The following is a 24,188-nucleotide window of genomic DNA, read 5'->3' as shown; positions in this document are numbered from 1 at the left end:
ATTTTTTTGCACACTTCAACTCAAAAAATTTCATTTTGTTACAATCTTTTTTCCTTAAATCTTTTTTTTAAAAGAGAAAAATGGGAGAGTGAAAATCAAGTTTGGATGTGAAAAAAAATTTGAACCTAAATGGAAGTGCACAAAAGTTGAGAAAGATAATTCCAAAAAGTATCTGTGATTTTTAAGGATAGGAAAAAAGTGGGTTGTTTGGCTCTAGTAAATATCCAATGACACATTAACTTGGGAATTAAAATTTTTCTACTCTTTGAAATTTTTTGATCATTAGGTCACTTGCAACCTCTACATGTTTTTGGCATGCATATCCTGCACTCTTAAAACATGTTAGGATCAGTTAGAAGTCACTTTCCTATAAAATTCCACCAACCTATTTTTAGGGGGTTGTACTTGAGGAATTTCCAAAACATGGATAACAAAACTTTGGAGTTCATTTTTAGTGCATGAAATAATTTTCTTTACTTAAATTTATTATAGTTTTCAAATATTTTTGCACACATGGACTCTGAAACTTTCATTTTGTTGCAATCAATTGGCCTTATATCTTTTTTGTTTGCGAGAAAAATGGGAGAGTGAAAACTTAAGTTTGGACGTGAAAAAAAATTTGAACATCCAAAATTGAAATGCACAATTGTTGAGAGAGATAATTCCAAAAAGTATCTATGATTTTTAACGATAGGCAAAAACTGGGTTGTTTGGCTCTGGTAAATATCCAACCACTCGTTAACTTGAGAATTGAAGTTTTTCTACTCCTTCAAATTTTTGGGTCATTAGGTCACTCGCATCCTCAACATGTTTCTGGCATGCATATGTACCACACATAAAACATGTTAGGAGCAGTTAAAAGTCACTTTCCTATAAAATTTCCCCAAGCTATTATTTGGGGGTTGTACTAGTGGAATTTCCCAGACATGGATAACAAAACTTTGTAGTTCATTTTTAGTGCGTGAAATAATTTTCTTCACAAACATTTATTATAGTTTTCAAACTTTTTTGCACACATGAACTCTAAAATTTTCATTTTGTTGCGATCTAATTGCCTTATATCATTTTTGTTTACGAGAAAATTGGGAGAGCGAAATCTCAAGTTTGGATTTGAAAAAAAAATAGAACATCCAAAATGGAAATTCACAAATGCTGAGAGAGATAATTCCAAAAAGTAAATGTGATTTTTTAGGATAGGCAAAAAGTGGGTTGTTTGGCTCTGGTAAATATCCAACCACACGTTAACTTGAGAATTTAATTTTTTCTACTCCTTGAAATTTTTGGATAGTTAATCACTTGCCTCCTCAATATATTTCTGGCATGCATATCCACCACACTTAAAACATGTTATGATTAGTTTGAAGTCTCTTTCCTATAAAATTCCACCAAGCTATTATTAGGATGTTGTACTAGTCGAATTTCGCAAACATGGATAATAAACTTTGGAGTTCATTTTTAGTGCATCAAATAATTTCCTTCACCTACATTTTTTATAGTTTAAAATATCTTTTGCACACATGAAGTCTTAAATGTTCATTTTGTTGTGATCTATTTGCCTGATATCTTTTTCGTTTACGAGAAAAACGGGAGAGTGAAAACTCAAGTTTGGATGAGAAAAAAAAATTGAACATCCAAAATGGAAATGCACAAATGCTGGGAGAGATAATTCTAAAAAGTATCTGTGATTTTTAAGGTCAAGTAAAGAGTGGGTTGTTTGGCTCTGGTAAATATCCAATCACACGTTAACTTGAGAATTTAATTTTTTCTACTCCATGAAATTTTTGGATCATTAGGTCACTAGCATCCTCAACATGTTTCTGGCATGCATATCTACCACACTTAAAACATGTTATGATCAGTTAGAAGTCTCTTTCCAATAAAATTCCTCCAAGCTATTATTAGGGGGTTGTACTAGTGGAATTTCGCAAACATGGATAACAAAACCTTGGAGTTCATTTTTAGTGCGTGAAATAATTTTCTTCACTTACAATTATTATAGTTTTCAAATTTTTACGCACACATGAACTCTAAAATTTTCATTTTGTTGCGATCTATTTGCCTTATATCTTTTTTGCTTACGAGAAAAATGAGAGAGTGAAAACTCAAGTTTGGATCTGAAAAAAAAATTGAGCATCCAAAATGGAAATGCAAAAATGCTGAGAGAAATAATTCCAAAAAGTATCAGTGATTTTTAAGGATAGGCAAAAAGTTGATTATTTGGCTCTGGTAAATATCCAACCACACGTTAACTTGAGAATTTAATTTTTTCTACTCCTCGAAATTTTTGGATCATTAGGACACTTGCATCCTCAACATGTTTCTGGCATGCATATCCACCACACTTAAAACATGTTAGGATCAGTTAGAAGTCTCTTTCCTATAAAATTCTACTAAGCTATTATTAGGGGGTTGTACGAGTGGAATTTCCCAAACATGGATAAAAAAAATTTGGAGTTCATTTTTAGTGCATGAAATAAATTTCTTCATTGACATTTATCATAGTTTTCATAAATTTTGTACACATGAACTCTAAAATTTTCATTTTGTTGCGATCTATTTTCCTTATATCTTTTTTGTTTAGAAGAAACATGGGAGAGTGCAAACTCAAGTTTGGATCCCAAAAAAAATTTGAACATCCAAAATGGAAATGCACAAATGCTTAGAGAGATAATTCCAAAAAGTATTTTTGATTTTTAAGGATAAGCAAAAAGTGGGTTATTTGGCTCTGGTAAGTATCCAACCACACGTTAACTTGAGAATTTAATTTTTTCAACTCCTTGAAATTTTTGGATCATTAGGTCACTTTAGAGCTCAACATGTTTCTGGAATGCATATCCACCACACTTAAAACATGTTAGGATCAGTTAGAAGTCTCTTTCCTATAAAATTCCACCAATCTATTATTAGGGGTTGTACTAGTGGAATTTCCCAAACACGAATAACAAAACTTTGGAGTTCATTTTATAGCGTGAAATAATTTTTTTGACTTACATTTATTATAGTTTTCAAATTTTTTTGAACACATGAACTCTAAAATTTTCATTTTGTTGTGATCTATTTGCCTTATATCTTTTTTGTTTACGAGAAAAATGGGATAGTGAAAACTCATGTTTGGATTTGAAGAAAAATTTGAACATCTAAAATGGAAATGCACAAATACTGAGAGAGATAATTCCAAAAAGTATCTAAGATATTTAAGGATAGGAAAAAAGTTGGTTGTTGGGCTCTGGTAAATATCCAACAACACGTTAACTTGAGAATTTAATTTTTTCAACACCTTGAAATTTTTGGATCATTAGGTCACTTGCATCCTCAACATGTTTCTGGCATGCATATCAACCACACTTAAAACATGTTAGGATTATTTAGAAGTCTCTTTCCTATAAATTCTACCAAGCTATTATTAGGGGGTTGTACTAGTGGAATTTCCCTAACATGGATAACAAAACTTTGGAGTTAATTTTTAGTGCGTCAAATAATTTTCTTCACTTACATTTATCATAGTTTAAAAATTCTTTTGCACACACAAAAACTCTAAAATTTTCATTTTGTTGCGATCTATTTGCCTTATAACTTTTTTACTTACAAGAAAAATGGGAGACTGAAAACTCAAGTTTCGATCTGAAAAAAAATTTGAACATCCAAATTGGAAATGCACAAATGCTGAGAGAGATAATTCAAAAAGTTATCTATGATTTTTAAGGATAGGCAAATAGTGGGTTGTTTGGCTCTGGTAAGTAACCAACCACACGTTAACTTGAGAATTTAATTTTTTCTACTCCTTGAATTTTTTGGATCATTAGGTCACTTGCATCCTCATAATTTTTCTGGCGTGCATATCCACCACACTTAAAATATGTTAGGATCAGTTTGAAGTCTCTTTCCTATAAAATTCTACCAAGCTATTATAAGGGGGTTGTACTAGTGGAATTTCCCAAACATGGATAATAAAAATTTGGAGTTCATTTTTAGTGTGTGAAATAATTTTCTTCTCTTACATTTATTATAGTTTTCAAATTTTTTTGCACACATGAACTCTTAAATGTTCATTTTGTTGCGATCTATTTGGCTTATATCTTTTTTGTTAACTAGAAAGATGGGATAGTGAAAACTCAAGTTTGGATCTGAAAAAAAAATTGAACATCTAAAATGGAAATGCACAAATGCTGAGAGAGATAATTCCAAAAAGTATCTATGATTTTTAAGGATAGGCAAAAAGTTGGTTGTTTGGCTCTGGTAAATATCCAACCACACGTTAAATTGAGAATTTAATTTTTTCTACTTCATGAAATTTTTGGATCATTAGGTCACATTCATCCTCAACATGTTTCTGGCATGCATATCCTCCACATTTAAATCATGTTAGGGTCAGTTAGAAGTCTCTTTCCTATAAAATTCCACCAAGCTATTATTAGGGGGTTGTACTAGTAGAATTTTGCAAACATGGATAACAAAACTTTGGAGTTCATTTTTATTGCGTGAAATAATTTTCTTCACTTACATTTATTATAGTTTTCAAATTTTTTTGCACACATGAACTCTAAAATTTTTTTTTGGTTGCGATGTATTTGCCGTATATCTTTTTTATTTACGAGAAAAATGGGATAGTGAATACTCAAGTTTGGATCTGAAAAAAAATTTGAACATCTAAAATGGAAATGCACAAATGCTGAGAGAGATAATTCCAAAAAGTATCTGTGATTTTTATGGATAGGCAAAAAGTTGGTTGTTTGGCTCTGGTAAATATCCTACCACACGTTAACTTGAGAATTTAATTTTTTCTACTCCTTCAAATTTTTGGATCATTAGGTCACTTGCATCGTCTACATGTTTCTGGCTTGCATATCCACCACACTTAAAACATGTTAGGATCAGTTAGAATTCTCTTTCAAACCAAATTCTACCAAGCAATCATTAGGGGGTTGTACTTGTTGAATTTCCCAAACATGGATAACAAAACTTTGGAGTTCATTTTTAGTGCGTGAAATAATTTTCTTCACGTACCATTTTTTATAATTTTCAAATTTTTTTGGTCACATGAACTCTAAAATTTCATTTTGTTGTTATCTATTTGCTTTATATCTTTTTTGTTTTCAAAAAAAGAGAGAATGAAAACTCAATTTTGGATCTGAACAAAAATTAGAACATCCAAAATGGAAATGCAGAAATGCTGAGAGAGATAATTCCAAAAAGTACCTGTAATTTTTGAGGATAGGAAAAAAGTGGGTTATTTGGCACTGGTAAATATCCAACCACACGTTAACTTGAAAATTTAATTTTTTTACTCCTTGAAATTTTTGGATTATTAAGTCACTTGCATCCTCAACATGTGTCTGGCATGCATATCCACCACATTTAAAACATGTTAGGATCAGTTAGAAGTCTCTTTCCTATAAAATTCCACCTAGCTATTAGGGGGTTGTACTAGTGGAATTTTCCAAACATGGATAACAAAACTTTGGAGTTCATTTTTAGTGCATGAAATAATTTTCTTCACTTACCTTTTATTATAATTTTCAAATTTTTTTGCACACATGAACTCTAAAATTTTCATTTTGTTGTGATCTATTTGCCTTATATCTTTTTTGTTTACGAGAAAATGGGAGAGTGAAAACTCAGGTTTGGATATAAAAAAAAATTTGAACATCCAAAATGGAAATACACAAATGCTGAGATAGATAATTCCAAAAAGTATCTGTGATTTTGAAGGATAGGCAAAAAGTGGGTTGTTTGGCTGTGGTAAATATCCCACCACACGTTTACATAGAATTTAATTTTTTCTACTCCTTGAAAATTTTGGATTATTACGTCACTTGCATCCTCAACATGTTTCAGGCATATATACCCACCACATTTAAAACATTCTATGATCACATAGAAGTCTCTTTCCTATAAAATTCCACCAAGCTATTAGGGGGTGGATAACAAAACTTTGGAGTTCCTTTATAGTGCGTGAAATAATTTTCTTCACTTACCATTTATCTTAGTTTTCAAATTTTTTTGAACACCTTAACTATAAAATTTTCATTTTGTTGCGATCTATTTGCCTAATATCTTTTTTTTTTTACGAGAAAAATGGGAGAGTGAAAACTCAGGTTTGGATCTGAAATAAACTTTGAACATCGAAAATGGAAATGGGCAAATGCTGAGAGAGATAATTCCAAAAAGTTTCTGTGATTTTTAAGGATAGGCAAAAAGTGGGTTGTTTGGCTCTGGTAAATATGCCACACTTTAACTTCAAAATTTAATTTTTTCTAGTGCCAAAATTTTTTGCATCATTAGGTCACTTGTATCGTCAACATGTTTCTCGCATGCATATCCACCACATTTTAAATATGTTAGGACCAGTTAGAAGTTTCTTTCCTATAAAATTCCACCATGCTATTACGGGGTTGTACCAGTGGAATTTCCTAAACATGGATAACAAAACTTTTGAGTTCATTTTTAGTGCGAGAAATAGTTTTCTTCACTTATCATTTTTTATAGTTTTCAAAATTTTCTTGCACACATGAACTCTAAAAGTTCATTTTGTTGCGATCTATTTGCCTTATATCTTTTTTGTTTACGAGAAAAATTGGAGAGTGAAAACTCAAGTTTGGATCTGAAAAAAAATTTGAACATCCAAAATGGAAATGCACAAATGCTGAGAGAGATAATTCCAAAAATTATTTGTGATTTTTAAGGAAAGGAGAAAAGTGGGTTTTTTGGCTCTTTTAAATATCCAACCACACGTTAACTTGACAATTTAATTTTATCTACTCCAAAAAAATTTTGGAAGGTCACTGGCATCCTCAACATGTTTCTCTCATGCTTATCCACCACATTTAAAACATGATAGGACCTGTTAGAAGTCTCTTTCCTATAAAGTTCCACCAAGCTATTTGGAGGTTGTACTAGTAGAATTTCCCAAACATGGATAACAAAACTTTGGAGTTCATTTTTTGTGCGTGAAATAATTTTCTTCACTTACACTTATTACAGTTTTCAAATTTATATGCATACATTAACTCTAAAATTTTTATTTTGTTGCGATCTATTAGTCTGATATCTTTTTTGTTTATGAGAAAAATGGGAGATTGAAAACTCAGGTTTGGATCTAAAAAATAAAATGCACAAATGCTGAGAGAGATAATTCCAAAAGTATCTGTGATTTTGAAAGATTGGCAAAAAGTGGGTTGTTTGGCTCTAGTAAATATCCAACCACACGTTAACTTTAGAATTTAATTTTTTCTACTCCTTGAAAATTTTGGATCATTTGGTCACTTGCATCCTCAACATGTTTCTAGCATGCATATCCACTACATTTAAAACATGTTAGGATTAGTTAGAAGTCTCTTTCCTATAAAATTCCACCACGCTATTAGGGGTTGTACTAGTGGAATTTCCCAAACATGGATAACAAAAATTTTGAATTCATTTTTATTGCGTGAAATAATTTTCTTTACTTACATTTATTATTGTTTTCAATTTTTTTTGCATACATGAACTCTAAAATTTTCATTTTGTTGCAATCTAATTGCCTTATATCTTTTCTGTTTACAAGAGAAAAATGAAAGAGTGAAAACTCAAGTTTGGATCTGAAATAAAAATTGAACATCCAAAATGGAAATGCACAAATTCTGAGAGAGATAATTCCAAAAAGTATCTGTGATTTTTAAGGATAGGCAAAAAGTGGATTGTTTGGCTCTAGTAAATATCCAACCACACGTTAACTTGAGAATTTAATTTTTTCTACTCCTTGAAATTTTTGGATCATTAAGTCACTTGCATCCTCAACATGTTTTTGGCTTGCATATCCACCACATTTAAAACATGTTAGGATCAGTTAGAAGTCACTTTCCTATAAAATTCCACCATACTATTAGGGGTTGTACACGTGGAATTTCCAAAACATGGATAACTAAACATTGAGTTCATTTTTAGTGCGTGAAATAATATTCTTCACTTACATTTATTATAGTTTTCAATTTTTTTTGCATACATGAACTCTAAAATTTTCATTTTGTTGCAATCTATTTGCCTTATATCTTTTTTGTTTAGGAGAAAAAAATGGGAGAGTGAAAACTCAAGTTTGGATCTGAAAACAAATTTGAACATCCAAAATGGAAATGCACAAATGCTGAGAGAGATAATTCGAAAATGTCTCTGTGATTTTTAAGCATAGGCAAAAAGTGGGTTGTTTTGCTCTGGTAAATATCCAACCACATGTTAACTTGAGAATTTAATTTTTTCTACTCCTGGAACTTTTTAGATCATTAGGTCACTTGCATCCTCAACATTTTTCTGGCATGCATATCCACCACATTTAAAACACGTTAGGATCAGTTAGAAGTATCTTTCCTGTAAAATTCCACCAAGGTATTAGGGGTTGTACTAGTGGAATTTTCCAAACATGAATAAAAAAACTTTGGAGTTCATTTTTGGTGCGTGAAATAATTTTCTTCACTAACTTTTACTATGTTTTCAAATTTTTTTGCATACATGGACTCTAAAATATTCATTTTCTTGCAATCTATATGCCTTATATCTTTTTTTTTTTACGAGAGAAAAGTGAGAGAGTGAAAACACAAGTTTGGATCTGAAAAAAAATTTGAACATCCCAAATGGAAATGCACAATTTCTGAGAGAGATAATTCCAAAAAGTATCTGTGATTTTTAAGGATAGGCAAAAAGTGGGTTGTTTGGCTTTGGTATTTTCCAACCACACGTTAACTTGAGAATTTAATTTTTTCTTCTCCTAGAAGTTTTTGGATCATTAGGTCACTTGCATCCTCAATATGTTTTTGGCATGCATACCCACCACACTTAAAACATGTTACCATCAGTTAGAAGTCTCTTTCCTATAAAATTCCACCAAGCTATTATTAGGGGTTGTACTAGTGCAATTTCCCAAACATGGATAACAAAACTTTGGAGTTAATTTTTAGTGTGTGAAATAATTTTCTTCACGTACCATTTATTATAATTTTCAATTTTTTTTCACACTTGAACTCTAAAATTTCATTTTATTGGGATCTATTTGGGTTATATCTTTTTTGTTGACGAAAAAAATGGGAGAGAGAAAACTCAAGTTTGGATGTGATAAAAAATTTGAACATCCAAAATGGAAATGCACAAATGCTGAGGGAGATAATTCCAAAAATTTTATGTGATTTTTAAGGATAGGCAAAAAGTGGATTTTTGGCTCTGGTAAATATCCAACCACACGTTAACTTGAGAATTTAATTTTTTCTACTTCTTGAAAATTTTGGATCATTAGATCACTTTCATCCTCAACATTTTTCTGGCATGCATATCCACCACACTTAAAACATGTAAGGATCAGTTAGAAGTCTCTTTCCTATAAAATTCCACCAACCTATTATTAGGGTCTTGTACTAGTGGAATTTCACAAACATGCATAACAAAACTTTGGAGTTCATTTTTATTACGTGAAATAATTTTTTTCACTTACCATTTATTAAAGTTTTTAATTTTTTTTGCACACATGAACTCTTAAATTTTCATTTTGTTGCGATCTATTTTACTTATATCTTTTTTGTTTATGAGAAAATCGGAGAGTGAAAACTCAGGTTTGGATCTACAAAAAAATTAAAACATCCAAAATGGAAATGCACAAATGCTAAGAGAGATAATTCCAAAAAGTATCTGGGATTTTTAAGGATAGGCAAAAAGTGGCTGGTTTGGCTCTGGTAAATATCCAACCACATGTTAACTTGAGAATTTAATTTTTTCTACTCCCAAAAATTTTTGGATTATTAGGTCTCTTGCATCCTCAACATGTTTCTCGCATGCTAATCCACCGAATGTAAAACATGTTAGGACGAGTTAGAAGTCTCTTTCCTATAAAATTGCACCAAGCTATTAGGGGGTTGTACTAGTGGAATTTCCCAACCATGGATAACAAAACTTTGGAGTTCATTTTTAATGCGTGAAATAATTTTCTTCACTTACATTTATTATTGTTTTCAAATTTTTTTGCATACATTAACTCTAAAACTTTCATTTTGTTGCGATCTATTAGTCTGATATCTTTTTTTTTATGAGAAAAATGGGAGATTGAAAACTCAGGTTTGGATCTAAAAAATAAAATGCACAAATGCTGAGAGAGATAATTCTAAAAAGTATCAGTGATTTTGAAGGGTAGGCAAAAAGTGGGTTGTTAGCTCTGGTAAATATCCAAGCACATGTTAACTTGAGAATTTAATTTTTTCTACTCCTTTAAAATTTTGGATCATTAGGTCACTTGCATGATCAACATCTTTTTGGCATGCATATCCACCACATTTAAAACATGTTAGGATCAGTTAGAAGTCACATTCCTATAAAATTCCACCAAGATATTTTGGGTTCTACTAAAGGAATTTCCCAAACATGGATAACTAAACATTGTGTTCATTTTTAGTGCTTGAAATATATTTATTCAATTACATTTATTATAGTTTTCAATTTTTTTTGAATACATGAACTCTAAAATTTACATTTTGTTGTGATCTATTTGCCTTATATCTTTTTCTTTACGAGAGGGAAATAGGAGAGTGAAAACTCAAGTTTGGATCTGAAAAAAAAATTGAACCTCCAAAATGGAAATGCACAACTGTTGAGAGAGATAACTCCAAAAAGTATCTGTGATTTTTAAGGATAGGCAAAAATTGGGTTGTTTGGCTCTGGTACATATCCAACCACACGTTAACTTGAGAATTTAATTTTTTCTACTCCTTGAAATTTTTGGATCATTAGGTCACTTGCATGCTCAACATGTTTCTGGTATGCATATCCACCACATTTAAAACATGTTAGGATCAGTTAGAAGTCTCTTTCCTATAAAATTCCACCATGCTATTAGGGGTTGTATTAGTGGAAATTCCCCAACACGGATAATGAAACTTTGGAGTTCATTTTTAGTGCGTAAAATAATTTTCTTCACCCATTTATTATAGTTTTCAATTTTTTTTTGCATACATGAACTCTAAAATTTTCATTTTGTTGAAATCTATTTGCCTTATATCTTTTTTGTATACGAGAGAAAAATAGGAGAGTGAAAACTCAAGTTTGGATCTGAAAAAACAATTTGAACATCCAAAATGGAAATGCACAAATGCTGAGAGAGATAATTCCAAAAAGTTTCTATGATTTTTATGGATAGGGAAAAGTGGGTTGTTTGGCTCTGGTAAATATCCAACCACACATTTACTTGATAATTTATTTTTTTCTACTCCTCGACATTTTTGGATTATTAGGTCAGTTGCATCCTCAACATGTTTCTGGCATGCATATCCACCACATTTAAAACATGTTAAGATCAGTTAGAAGTCTCTTTCCTATAAAATTCCACAGAGCTATTACGGTGTTGTACTAGCGGAATTTTCCAAACATGGATAACAAAACATTGGAGTTCATTTTTAGTGCGTGAAATAATTTTCTTCAATTAACATTTATTATAGTTTTCAATTTTTTTTTCATACATGAACTCTAAAATTTTCATTTTGTTACGATTTATTTGCCTTATATCTTTTTTGTTTACGAGAAAAATGGGAGAGTGAAAACTCAGGTTTGGATCTGAAAAAAATTTGAACATCCAAAATGGAAATGCACAAATGTTGAGAGAGATAATTCCAAAAAGTATCTGTGATTTTTTAGGATGGGCAAAAAGTAGGTTGTTTGGCTATGGTAAATATCCAACCACACATTATCTTGAGAATTTAATTTTTTCAACTCCTAGAAATTTTTGGATCTTTAGGTCACTTTCATCCTCAACATGTTTCTGGCATTCATATCCACCACATTTAAAACATGTTTGGATCAGTTAGAAGTCTCTTTCCGATAAAGTTCCACCAAGCTATTAGGGGTTGTACTAGTGAAATTTTCCAAACAAGGATAACAAAACTTTGGAGTTCATTTTTAGTGCGTACAATAATTTTCTTCACTTACATTTATTATACTTTTCAAATTTTTTTGCATACATCAACTCAAAAATTTTCAATTTGTTGCAATCTATTTTCCTTATATCTTTTTTATTTATGAGAGAAAGTGGTAGAGTGAAAACTCTTGTTTGGATCTAAAAAAAATTTGAACATCCAAAACAAAAATGCACAAATGCTAAGAGAGATAATTCCAAAAAGTATCTGTGATTTTTGAGGATCGGCAAAAAATGGGTTGTTTGGCTCAGGTAAATATCCAACCACACATTAACTTGAGAATTTAATTTTTTCTACTCCTTTAAAATTTTTGTATCATTAGGTCACTTGCATCCCCAACATCTTTCTAGCATGCATATCCACCACATTTAAAACATGTTAGGATCAGTTGGAAGTCACTTTCCTATAAAATTCCTCCAAGCTATTAAGGGTTGTACTAGAGGAATTTCCCAAACATGGATAACTAAACATTGAGTTCATTTTTAGTGCTTGAAATAATTTTCTTCATTTACATTTATTATAGTTTTCAAATTTTTTTGCATACAAGAACTCTAAAACTTTCATTTTGTTGCGATCTATTTGCCTTATCTTTTTTCTTTACGAGAGGGGAATGTGAGAGTGAAAACTCAAGTTTGGATCTGGAAAAAAATTTGAACATCCAAAATGGAATTGCACAAATGCTAAGAGAGATAATTCCAAAAAGTATCTGTGATTTTTAAGGATAGGAAAAAAGTGGGTTGTTTGGCTCTCGTAAATACCCAACCACACGTTAACTTGAGAATTTAATTTATTCTACTCCTAGAAATTTTTGGATCTTTAGGTCACTTGCATCCTCAACATGTTTCTGGCTTGCATATCCACCAGATTTAAAACATGTTTGGATCAGTTAGAAGTCTCTTTCCGATAAAATTCCACCAAGCTATTAGGGGTTGTACTAGTGGAATTTCCCAAACATGGATAACAAAACTTTGGAGTTCATTTTTAGTGCATACAATAATTTTCTCCACTTACATTTATTATAATTTTCAAACTTTTTTGCATACATCAACTCAAAAATTTTCATTTTGTTGCGATCAATTTGCCTTATATCTTTTTTATTTATGAGAGAAAAGTGGGAGAGTGAAACCTCTTGTTTGGATCTGAAAAAAAATTTGAACATCCAAAATAGAAATGCACAAATGCCAAAAGAGATAATTCCAAAAAGTATCTGTGATTTTTGAGGATAGGCAAAAAATGGCTTGTTTGGCTCTGGCAAATATCCAACCACACGTTAACATGAGAATTTAATTTTTTCTACTCCTTGAAATTTTTGGATCATTAGGTCACTTGCATCCTCAACATCTTTCTGGCATGCATATCCACCACATCTAAAACATGTTAGGATCAGTTAGAAGTCACTTTCCTATAAAATTCCTCCAAGCTATAAGGGGTTGTACTAGAGGAATTTCCCAAACATGGATAACTAAACTTTGAGTTCATTTTTAGTGCGTGAAATAATTTTCTTCACTTACATTTATTATAGTTTTCAAATTTTTTTGCATCCATGAACTGTAAAATTTTCATTTTGTTGCTATCTATTTTCCTTATATCTTTTTTATTTACATGAGAAAAGTGGGAGAATCAAAACTCAAGTTAGGATCGGAAAAAAAATTTGAACATCCAAAATGAAAATGCACAAATGCTGAGAGAGATAATTCCAAAAAGTATCTGTGATTTTGAAGGATAGGACAAAAAATGGGTTGTTTGGCTTTGGTAAATATCCAACTATACGTTAACTTGAGAATTTAATTTTTTCTACTCCTTGAAATTTATGGATCAATAGGTCACTTGCATCCACAACATGTTTCTGGCATGCATATCCACAACATTTAAATCATGTTAGGATTAGTTAGAAGTCTCTTTCCTATAAAATTCCACCAAGCTATTACGGGTTGTACTAGTGGAATTTCCCAAACATGGATAACAAAACTTTTGGTTCATTTTTAGTGCGTGAAATAATTGTCTTAATTATATTTATTATTGTTTAAAATTTTTTTTGCATACACGAACTCTAAAATTTTCATTTTGTTGCTATCTATTTGCCTTATATCTTTTTAGTTTTCGAGAGAAAAATGGAAGAGTGAAAACTCAAGTTTGAATCTGAAAAAAAAATTGAACATCCAAAATGGAAATGAACAAATGCTGAGAGAGATAATTCCAAAAAGTAGTGATTTTTAAGGATAGGCAAAAAGTGGGTTGTTTGGCTCTACTCAATATCAAACCACACGTTAACTTGAGAATTTAATTTTTTCTACTCCTTGAAATTTTTGGATCATTAGGTCACTTGCATCCTCAACATCTTTCTAGTATGCATATCCACCACATTTAAAACATGTTAGGATCAGTTAGAAGTCACTTTCCTATAAAATTCCACCAAGCTATTATGGGTTGTACTAGAGGAATTTCCCAAACATGGATAACTAAACATTGAGTTCATTTTTAGTGCTTGAAATAAATTTCTTCACTTACATTTATTATAGTTTTCAAAATTTTTTGCATACATGAACTCTAAAATTTACATTTTGTTGCGATCTATTTGCCTTATATCTTTTTCTATACGAGAGGGAAATGGGAGAGAGAAAACTCAACTTTGGATCTGAAAAAAAAAATTGAACATCCAAAATGGAAATGCACAATTGCAGAGAGAGATAATTCCAAAAAGTATCTGTGATTTTTAAGGATAGGCAAAAAGTGGGTTGTTTGGCTCTGGTACATATCCAACCACACGTTAACTTGAGAATTTAATTTTTTCTACTCCTTGAAATTTTTGGATCATTAGGTCACTCAAAACCTCAACATGTTTCTTGCATGCATATCCACAGCATTTAAATCATGTTAGGATTAGTTAGAAGTCTCTTTCCAATAAAATTCCACAGAGCTATTATGGGGTGTACTAGTGGAATTTCCCAAAAATGAATAACAAAACTTTGGAGTTCATTTTTAGTGCGTGAATTAATTTTCTTCACTTACATTTATTATAGTTTTCAATTTTTTTTGCATACAAGACCACTAAAATTTTTATTTTATAGCGATCTATTTGCCTTATCTTTTTTCTTTACGAGAGGGAAATGTGAGAGTGCAAACACAAGTTTGGATCTGAAAAATAGTTTGAACATCCAAAATGGAAATGCACAATAACTGAGAGAGTAATTCCAAAAAGTATATGTGATTTTTAAGGATAGGCAAAACGTGGGATGTTTGACTCTGGTAAATATACAACCACACGTTAACTTGAGAATTTAATTTTTTCTACTCCTTGAAATTTTTGGATCATTAGGTCACTTGCATCCTCAGCAGGTTTCTGGCTTGCATATCTGTCACATTTAAAACATGTTAGGATCAGTTAGTCTCTTTCCTATAAAATTCCACCAAGCTATAAGGGTTTATACAAGTGGAATTTCCCAAACATGGATAACAAAACTTTGGAGTTCATTTTTAGTGTATGAAATATATTTTTTCACTTACATTTATTGTAGATTTCAAATTTTTTTGCATATATGAACTCAAAAATTTTCCTTTTATTGCGATCTATTTGCCTTATATTTTTTTTGTTTACGAGAGAAAAATGGCAGATTAAAAACACAAGTCTGGATCTGAAAAAAAATTTGAACATCCAAAATGGAAATGCAGTAATGCTGAGAGAGATAATTCCAAAAAGTATCTGTGATTTTTAAGGATAGGCAAAAACTGGATTGTTTGGATATGGTAATTATCCATCCATACGTAATTTTTGGATGATTAGGTCACTTGCATCCTCAACATGTTTATGGCATGCATATCCACCACATTTAGAACATGTTAGGATCAGTTAGAAGTCTCTTTCCTAGAAAATTCCACCAAGCTCTTAGGGGTTGTACTAGTGGAATTTCCCAAACATCGATAACAAAACTTTGGATTTCATTTTTGGTGCATGAAATAATTTTCTTCACATGCATTTATTATAGTTTTCAATTTTTTTTGTATACATGAACTCTTAAAATTTCATTTTGTTGTGATCTAATTGCCTTATATCTTTTTTGGTTACGAGAGAAAAATGGGAGAGTGAAAACTCAAGTTTGGATTTGAAAAAAAATTTGAACTTCAAAAATGGCAATGCATTAAAGCTCAGAGATATAATTCCAAAAAGTATCTGTGATTTTTAAGGATAGGAAAAAGTGGGTTGTTTGGCTCTAGTAAATATTCAACCACAAGTTAACTTGACAATTTAATTTTTTCAACTCCTCGAAATTTTTGGATCATTAGGTCACTTGCATCCTCAACATGTTTCTTGCAAGCATATCCACCACATTTAAAACATGTTAGGATCAGTTAGAAGTCTCTTTCGTTTAAAATTCCACAACGCGATTAGTGGGTGTACTAGTGAAATTTCCCAAACATGCATAACAAAACTAAGGAGTTCATTTTTAGTGCGCGAAATAATTTTATTCACTTACATTTATTATAGTTTTGAATTTTTTTTGCATACATGAACTCTAAAATTTTCATTTTGTTGCGATCTATGTGCCTAATTTCTTTTTTGTTTACAAGAGAAAAATGGGAGAGTGAAAACTCAAGTTTTGATCAGAAAAAAAATTTGAACATCCAAAATGGAAATGCACAAATGCTGAGAGAGATAATTCCAAAAAGTATCTGTGATTTTTAAGGATAGGCAAAAAGTGGGTTGTTTGGCTGTGGTAAATATCCAACCACTCGTTAACTTGAGAATTTAATTTTTTCTACTCGAAATTTTTGGATCATTAGGTCACTTGCTTCCTCAACATGTTCCTGGCATGCATATCCACCACATTTAAAACATGTTAGGATCAATTAGAAGTGTCTTTCCTTTAAAATTCCAACAAGATATTAGGGGTTGTACTAGTGGAATTTCCCAAACATGGATAATAAAACTTTGGAGTTCATTTTTAGTGCGTGAAATAATTTTCTTCACTTACATTCATTATAGTATTCAAATTATTTTGCATACATGAAATCTAAAATTTTCATTTTGTTGCGATCTATTAGCCTGATATCTTTTTTGTTTACGTGAGAAAAAAGGGAGAGTGAAAACTTAAGTTTGGATAAAAAAAAAAAATTGAACATACAAAAAGGAAATGCACAAATGCAGGGAGAGATAATTCCAAAAAGTATCTATCATTTTGAAGGATAGGCAAAAAGTGGGTTGTTTGGCTCTGGTAAATATCTAGCCACACGTTAACTTGAGAATTTAATTTTTTCTACTCCTTGAATTTTTTGGATCATTAGGTCACTTGCATCCCCAACATGTTTGTGGCATTCAAATCCACCACACTTAAAACATGTTAGGATCAGTTAGAAGTCTGTTTCCTATAAAATTCCACAGAGCTATTAGGGGGTGTACTAGTGGAATTTCCCAAACAAGGATAACGAAACTTAGGAGTTCATTTTTAGTGTAGAAATAATTTTATTCACTTACATATGTTATATTTTTCAAATTTTTTTGCATACATGAACTCTAAAATTTTCATTTTGGTGCAATCTGTTGGCCTTATATCTTTTTTTTTTAAATAAAATGGGAGAGTGAAAACTAAAGTTTGGATGTGAAAACACATTTGAACATCCAAAATGGAAATGAACAAATGCTGAGAGAGATAATTCCGAAAAATATCTGCAATTTTTAAGGAAAAGCAAAAAGTGGGTTGTTTGGCATTGGTAAATATCCAACCACATATTAACTTGAGAATTTAATTTTTTCTACTCCTTGAAATTTTTGGATCATTTGGTCACTTGCATCCTCAACTTGTCTCTGGCATGCATATCCACCACATTTAAAACATGTTAGGATCAGTTAGAAGTCTCTTTCCTTTAAAATTTCAACAAGCTATTAGGGCTTGTACTAGTGGAATTTCCTAAACATGGATAACAAAACTTTGGAGTTCATTTTTAGTGCGTGAAATAATTTTCTTCACTTACATCCATTATAGTATTCAAATTATTTTGCATACTTGAAATCTAAAATTTGCATTTTGTTGCGATCTATTGGCCTGATATCTTTTTTGTTTATGTGAGAAAAATGGGAGAGTGAAAACTCAAGTTTGGATCAGAAAAAAAATTGAACATACAAAAAGGAAATGCACAAATGTTGGGAGAGATAATTCCAAAAAGTATCTGTGATTTTGAAGGATAGGCAAAAAGTGGGTTGTTTGGCTCTGGTAAATATCTACCCACACGTTAACTTGAGAATTTAATTTTTTCTACTCCTTGAATTTTTTGGATCATTAGGTCACTTGCATCCCCAACATGTTTGTGGCATTCAAATCCACCACACTTAAAACATGTTAGGATCAGTTAGAAGTCTCTTTCCTATAAAATTCCATAGAGCTATTAGGGGGTGTACTAGTGGAATTTCCCAAACAAGGATAACCAAACTTAGGAGTTCATTTTTAGTGCGAGAAATAATTTTATTCTCTTACATTTGTTATAGTTTTCAAATTTTTTTGCATACATGAACTGTAAAATTTTCATTTTGGTGCAATCTATTAGCCTTATATATATTTTTTTTTTACGAATAAAAAGAAAGAGTGAAAACTAAAGTTTGGATGTCACAAAACATTTGAACATCCAAAACAAAATTGCACAAATGCAGAGGGAGATAATTCCAAAAAATATCTGTAATTTTTAAGGATAGGCAAAAAGTGGGTTGTTTGGCATTGGTATTCCAACGACATATTAACTTGATAATTTAATTTTTTCTACTCCTTGAAATTTTTGGATCATTAGGTCACTTGCATCCTTAACATGTTTCTAGCATGCATGTCCACCACATTTAAAACATGTTAGGATCAGTTAGAAGTCTCTTTCCTATAATATTCCACCAAGCTATTATGGGTTGTACGAGTGGAATTTCCCAAACATGGACAACAAAACTTTGGAGTTCATTTTTAGAGCGTGAAATAACTTTCTTCACTTACATTTTTTTATAGTTTTCAAATTTTTTTGCGTACATGAACTCAAAAAATTTCATTTTATTGTGTTCTATTTACCTTATATCTTTTTTGTTTACGAGAGAAAAGTGGGAGAGTGAAAACACAAGTTTGGATCTAAAAAAAAATTTGAACTTCCCAAATGGAAATGCACAAATGCTAGGAGAGATAATTCCAAAATGTATATGTGATTATTAAGGATAAGCAAAAAGTGGGTTGTTTGTCTCTGGTATATATCCAACCACACGTTAACTTGAGAATTTAATTTTTTCTACTCCTTGAAATTTTTGGATCACGAGGTCACTTGCATCCTCAACATGTTTATGGCATGCATATCCACCATATTCAAAACATGTTAGGATCAGTTAGAAGTCTCTTTCCTATAAAATTCCACCAAGCTATTAGGGGTTGAACTAGTGGAATTTCCCAAACATGGATAACAAAACATTGGAGTTGATTTTTGGTGCGTCAAATAATTTTCTTCACTTACATTTATTATAGTTTTCAAATTTTTTTGCATACATGAACTCTTAAAATTTCATTTTGTTGCGATCTAATTGCCTTATATCTTTTTTGTTTACGAGAGAAAAATGGAAGAGTGAAAACTCTAGTTTGGATCTAAAAAAAAAATTGAACTTCCAAAATGGAAATGCACAAAAGCTCAGAGATATAATTCCAAAAAGTATCTGTGATTTTTAACGATAAGCAAAAGTGGGTTGTTTGGCTTTGGTAAATATCCAACCACACGTTAACTTGAGAATTTAATTTTTTCTAATCCTTGAAATTTTTGGGTCATTAGTTCACTGGCATCCTCAACATGTTTCTTGCATGCATATCCACCACATTTAAAACATGTTAGGATCAATTTGAAGTCTCTTTCCTATAAAATTCCACCAAGCTATTAGGGGTAGTATTAGTGGAATTTCCCAAACATGGATAACAAAACTTTGGAGTTTATTTTTAGTGCATGAAATAATTTTCTTCACTTACATTTGTTATACTTTTCAATTTTTTTTGCATATATGAACTCTAAAATTTTGATTTTGTTGCTATCTATTTGCCTTATATATTTTTTGTTTACGAGAGAAAAATGGGAGAGTGAAAACTCATGTTTAGATCTGAAAAACAATTTGAACCTCCAAAATCGAAATGAACAAATACTGAGAGTGATAATTCCCAAAAGTATCTATGATTTTAAGGATAGGCAAAAACTGGGTTTTTTGGCTTTGGTAATTATCCAACCACACGTTAACTTGACCATTTAACTTTTTCAACTCCTTGAAATTTTTTGATCATTAGGTCAGTTGCATCCTCAACATGTTTCTGGCATGCACATCGAACAACATTTCAAACATGTTAGGATCAGTTAAAATGTCTCTTTCCTATAAAATTCCACCAAGCTATTAGGGGGTGTACTAGTGGAATTTTCCAAACAAGGATAAAAAAACTTTGGAGTTCATTTTTAGTAAGTGAAATAATTTTCTTCACTTACATTTATTAGAGTTTAAAATTTTTTTTGCATAGAAGAACTCTAAAATTTTTATTTTGTTGCGATCTATTTTCCTTATATCTTTTTTGTTTATGAGAAAAATGGGAGAGTGAAAACTCTAGTTTGGATCTTAAAAAAATTGAACATCCAAAATGGAAATGAACAAATACTGAGAGAGATAATTCTGAAAAGTATCTGTGATTTTTAAGCATAGGCAAAAAGTGGGTTGTTTGGCTCTGGTAAATATCCAACGACACATTAACTTGAGAATTTAATTTTTTTCTTGTCTTTGAAAATTATGGATCATTAGGTCACTTGCATCCTCAACATGTTTCTGGCATGCATATCCACCACATTTAAAATATGTTAGGATCAGTTAGAAATCTCTTCCCTATAAAATTCCACCTAGATAATAGGGGTTGTACTAGTGGAATTTCCTAAACATGGATAACAAAAATTTCGAGTTCATTCTTAGTGCGTGAAATAATTTTCTTCACTTACATTTATTATAGTTTTCAAATATTTTTGCACACATGAACTCTAAATTGTTCATTTTGTTGCGATCTATTTTCCTTATATCTTTTTTGTTTACGAGAAAAATGGGAGAGTGAAAACTCAATTTTGAATTTGAAAAAAAATTTGAACATCCAAAATGGAAATGCACAAATGCTGAGAGAGATAATTCCTAAAAGTATCTGTGATTTTCAAGGATAGGAAAAAAGTGGGTTGTTTGGCTCTTTTAAATATCCAACCCCATGTTAACTTGAGAATTTAATTTTTTATACTCCTTGAATTTTTGGATCATCAAGTCACTTGCATCCTCAACATGTTTTTGGCTTCCATATCCAACCACATTTAAAACATGTTAGGATCAATTAGAAGTCTCTTTCCTATAAAATTCCACCAATCTATTTGGGGTTTTAATAGTGGAATTTCTGAAAAATTATAAGTAAACTTTGGAGTTCATTTTTAGTGCGTGAAATTATTTTATTCACTTAATTTTATTATAGTTTTCAAATTTTTTTTGCATTCATGAAATCTAAAATTTTCATTTAGTTGCGATCTATTTGCCTTATATCTTTTTTGTTTACGAGAAAAATGGAAGAGTGAAAACTCAAGTTTGGATCTGAAAAACAATTTGAGCATCCAAATTGGAAACGCACAAATGCAGAGAGAGATAATTACAAAATGTATTTGAGATTTTTAAGGATGGGCAAAAAGTAGGTTGTTTTGCTCAGGAAAATATCCAACTACACGTTAACTTGAGAATTTAATTTTTTCAATCATTGAAATTTTTGAATCATTAGGACACTTGAATCCTCAACATGTTTCTGGCATGCATATCCTCCATTTTTAAAACATGTTAGGATCAGTTAGAAGTCTCTTTGTTATAAAATTCCACCATGCAATTAAGGGTTGTACTAGTGGAATTTCCCAAACACGGATAACAAAACTTTGGAGTTCATTTTTAGTGCGTGAAATAATCTTCTTCACCTACATTAAATAAAGTTTTCAAATTTTTTTGCATACATTAACTCTAAAATTTTCATTTTGTTGCGATCTATTTGCCTTATATCTTTTTAGTTTATGAGAAAAAAATGGGAGAGTGAGAACTCAATTTTGGATCTGAAAAAAAATTTGAACATCCAAAATGGAAATGCACAAATGCTGAGAGAGATAATTCCAAAAAGTATATGTAATTTTTAAGGATAGACAAAAAGTGGGTTGTTTGGCTCAGGTAAAAATCCAACCACACATTAACATGAGAATTTAAGTTTTTCTACTCCTTGAAATTTTTGGATCATTAGGTCACTTGCATCCACAACATGTTTCTGGCATTCATATCCACCACATTTAAAATATGTTAGGATCAGTAAGAAGTCTCTTTCCTATAAAATTCGACCATGCTATTAGGGGTTGTACTGGTAGAATTTCCCAAACATGGATAATCAAACTTTGGAGTTCATTTTTAGTGCGTGAAATAATTTTCGTCACTAACATTTATTATAGTTTTCAATTTTTTTTGCATACATGAACTCTAAAATTTTTATTTTGTTGCGATCTATTCGCCTTATATCTTTTTTGTTTATGAGAAAAAAAAGGGAGAGTGAGAACTCAAGTTTGGATCTGAAAAAAAAATTGAACATCCAAAATGGAAATGCACAAATGCTGAGAAAGATAATTCCAAAAAGTATATGTGATTTTAAGGATAGGCAAAAAGTGGGTTGTTTGGCGTTGGTAAATATCCAACCAGACGTTAACTTGAAAATTTAACTTTTTCTTCTTCTTGAAATTTTTGGATCATTAAGTCAATTGCATCCTCAACATGTTTCTGGCATGCATATCTACCACATTTAAAACATGTTAGGATCAATTAGGAGTCTCTTTCCTATAAAATTCCACCAAGGTTTTAGGGGTTGTACTAGAAGAATTTCCCAAACATGGATAACAGAACTTTGGAGTTCATTTTTAGTGCGTGAAATAATTTTCTTAACTTACTTTCATTATAGGTTTCAATTTTTTTTTGCATGCATGAACTCTAAAATTTTCATTTTGTTGCGATCTATTTGTCTTATATCTTTTTTGTCTATGAGAAAAAAAGGGAAAGTGAAAACTCAAGTTTGGATCTGAAAAAAAATTTGAACATCCAAAATGGAAATGCACAAATGCTGAGTGAGATAATTCGAAAAAGTATCAACGATTTTTAAGGATTGGCAAAAAGTGGGTTGTTTTGCTCTGGTAAATATCCAACCTCACGTTAACTTGAGAATTTAATTTTTCTACTGCTCAAAATCTTTGGATCATTAGGTCACTTGATCCCTCAACATGTTTCTGGCATGCATATCCACCACATTTAAAACATGTTAGGATCAGCTAGAAGTCTATTTCCTATAAACTTCCACCATGCTATTAGGGGTTGTACAGGTAGAATTTCCCAAACATGGATAACAAAACTTTGGAGTTCTTTTTTAGTGTGAGAAATAATTTGCTTCACTAACATTTCTTATAGTTTTCAAAGTTTTTTGCATACATGAAAGCTAAAACTTTCATTATGTTGTGATCTATTTGCCTTATATCTTTTTTGTTTACAAGAAAAAAAGGTAGAGCGAAAACTCAAGTTTGGATCTGAAAAAAAATTTAACAATCCAAAATGGAAATGTACAAATGGTGTGAGAAATAATTCCACAAAGTATCTGTGATTTTTAAGGATAGGTAAAAATTGGTTTGTTTGGCTCTTGTAAATATCCAACCACACGTTAACTTGAGAATTTAATTTTTTCTAATCCTTGAAATTTTTGGATCATTAGGTCACTGGCATCCTCACCATGTTTCTGGCATGCATATCCACCACATTTAAAACATGTTAGGATCAATTTGAAGTCTCTTTCCAATAAAATTCCACCAAGCTATTAGGGGTAGTACTAGTGGAATTTCCCAAACATAGATAACAAAACTTTGGAGTTCATTTTTCTTGCATGAAATAATTTTCTTCAATTTTTTTTGCATATATGAACTCTAAAATTTTCATTTTGTTGCGATCTATTTGTTTTTTTTTCTTTACGAGAAAAAAATGGGAGAGTGAAAATTCATGTTTGGATCTGAAAAAAAATTTGAACCGCCAAAATGGAAATGCACAAATGCTGAGAGTGATAATTCCCAAAAGTATCTGTGAATTTTAAGGATAGGCAAAAAGTGGGTTGTTTGGCTCTGGTAATTATCCAACCACACGTTAACTTGACAATTAATTTTTTCAACTCCTTGAAATTTTTGGATCATTTGGTCAGTTGAATCCTCAACATGTTT

The sequence above is a fragment of the Aristolochia californica genome, unplaced genomic scaffold (assembly GCF_029961685.1).
Source record: "Aristolochia californica isolate CCGP_79_NKW_82.1479 unplaced genomic scaffold, dmAriCali1.0.hap1 SCAF_6, whole genome shotgun sequence".
NCBI lineage: Eukaryota > Viridiplantae > Streptophyta > Magnoliopsida > Piperales > Aristolochiaceae > Aristolochia > Aristolochia californica.
This window is presented reverse-complemented; position numbering follows the sequence as displayed.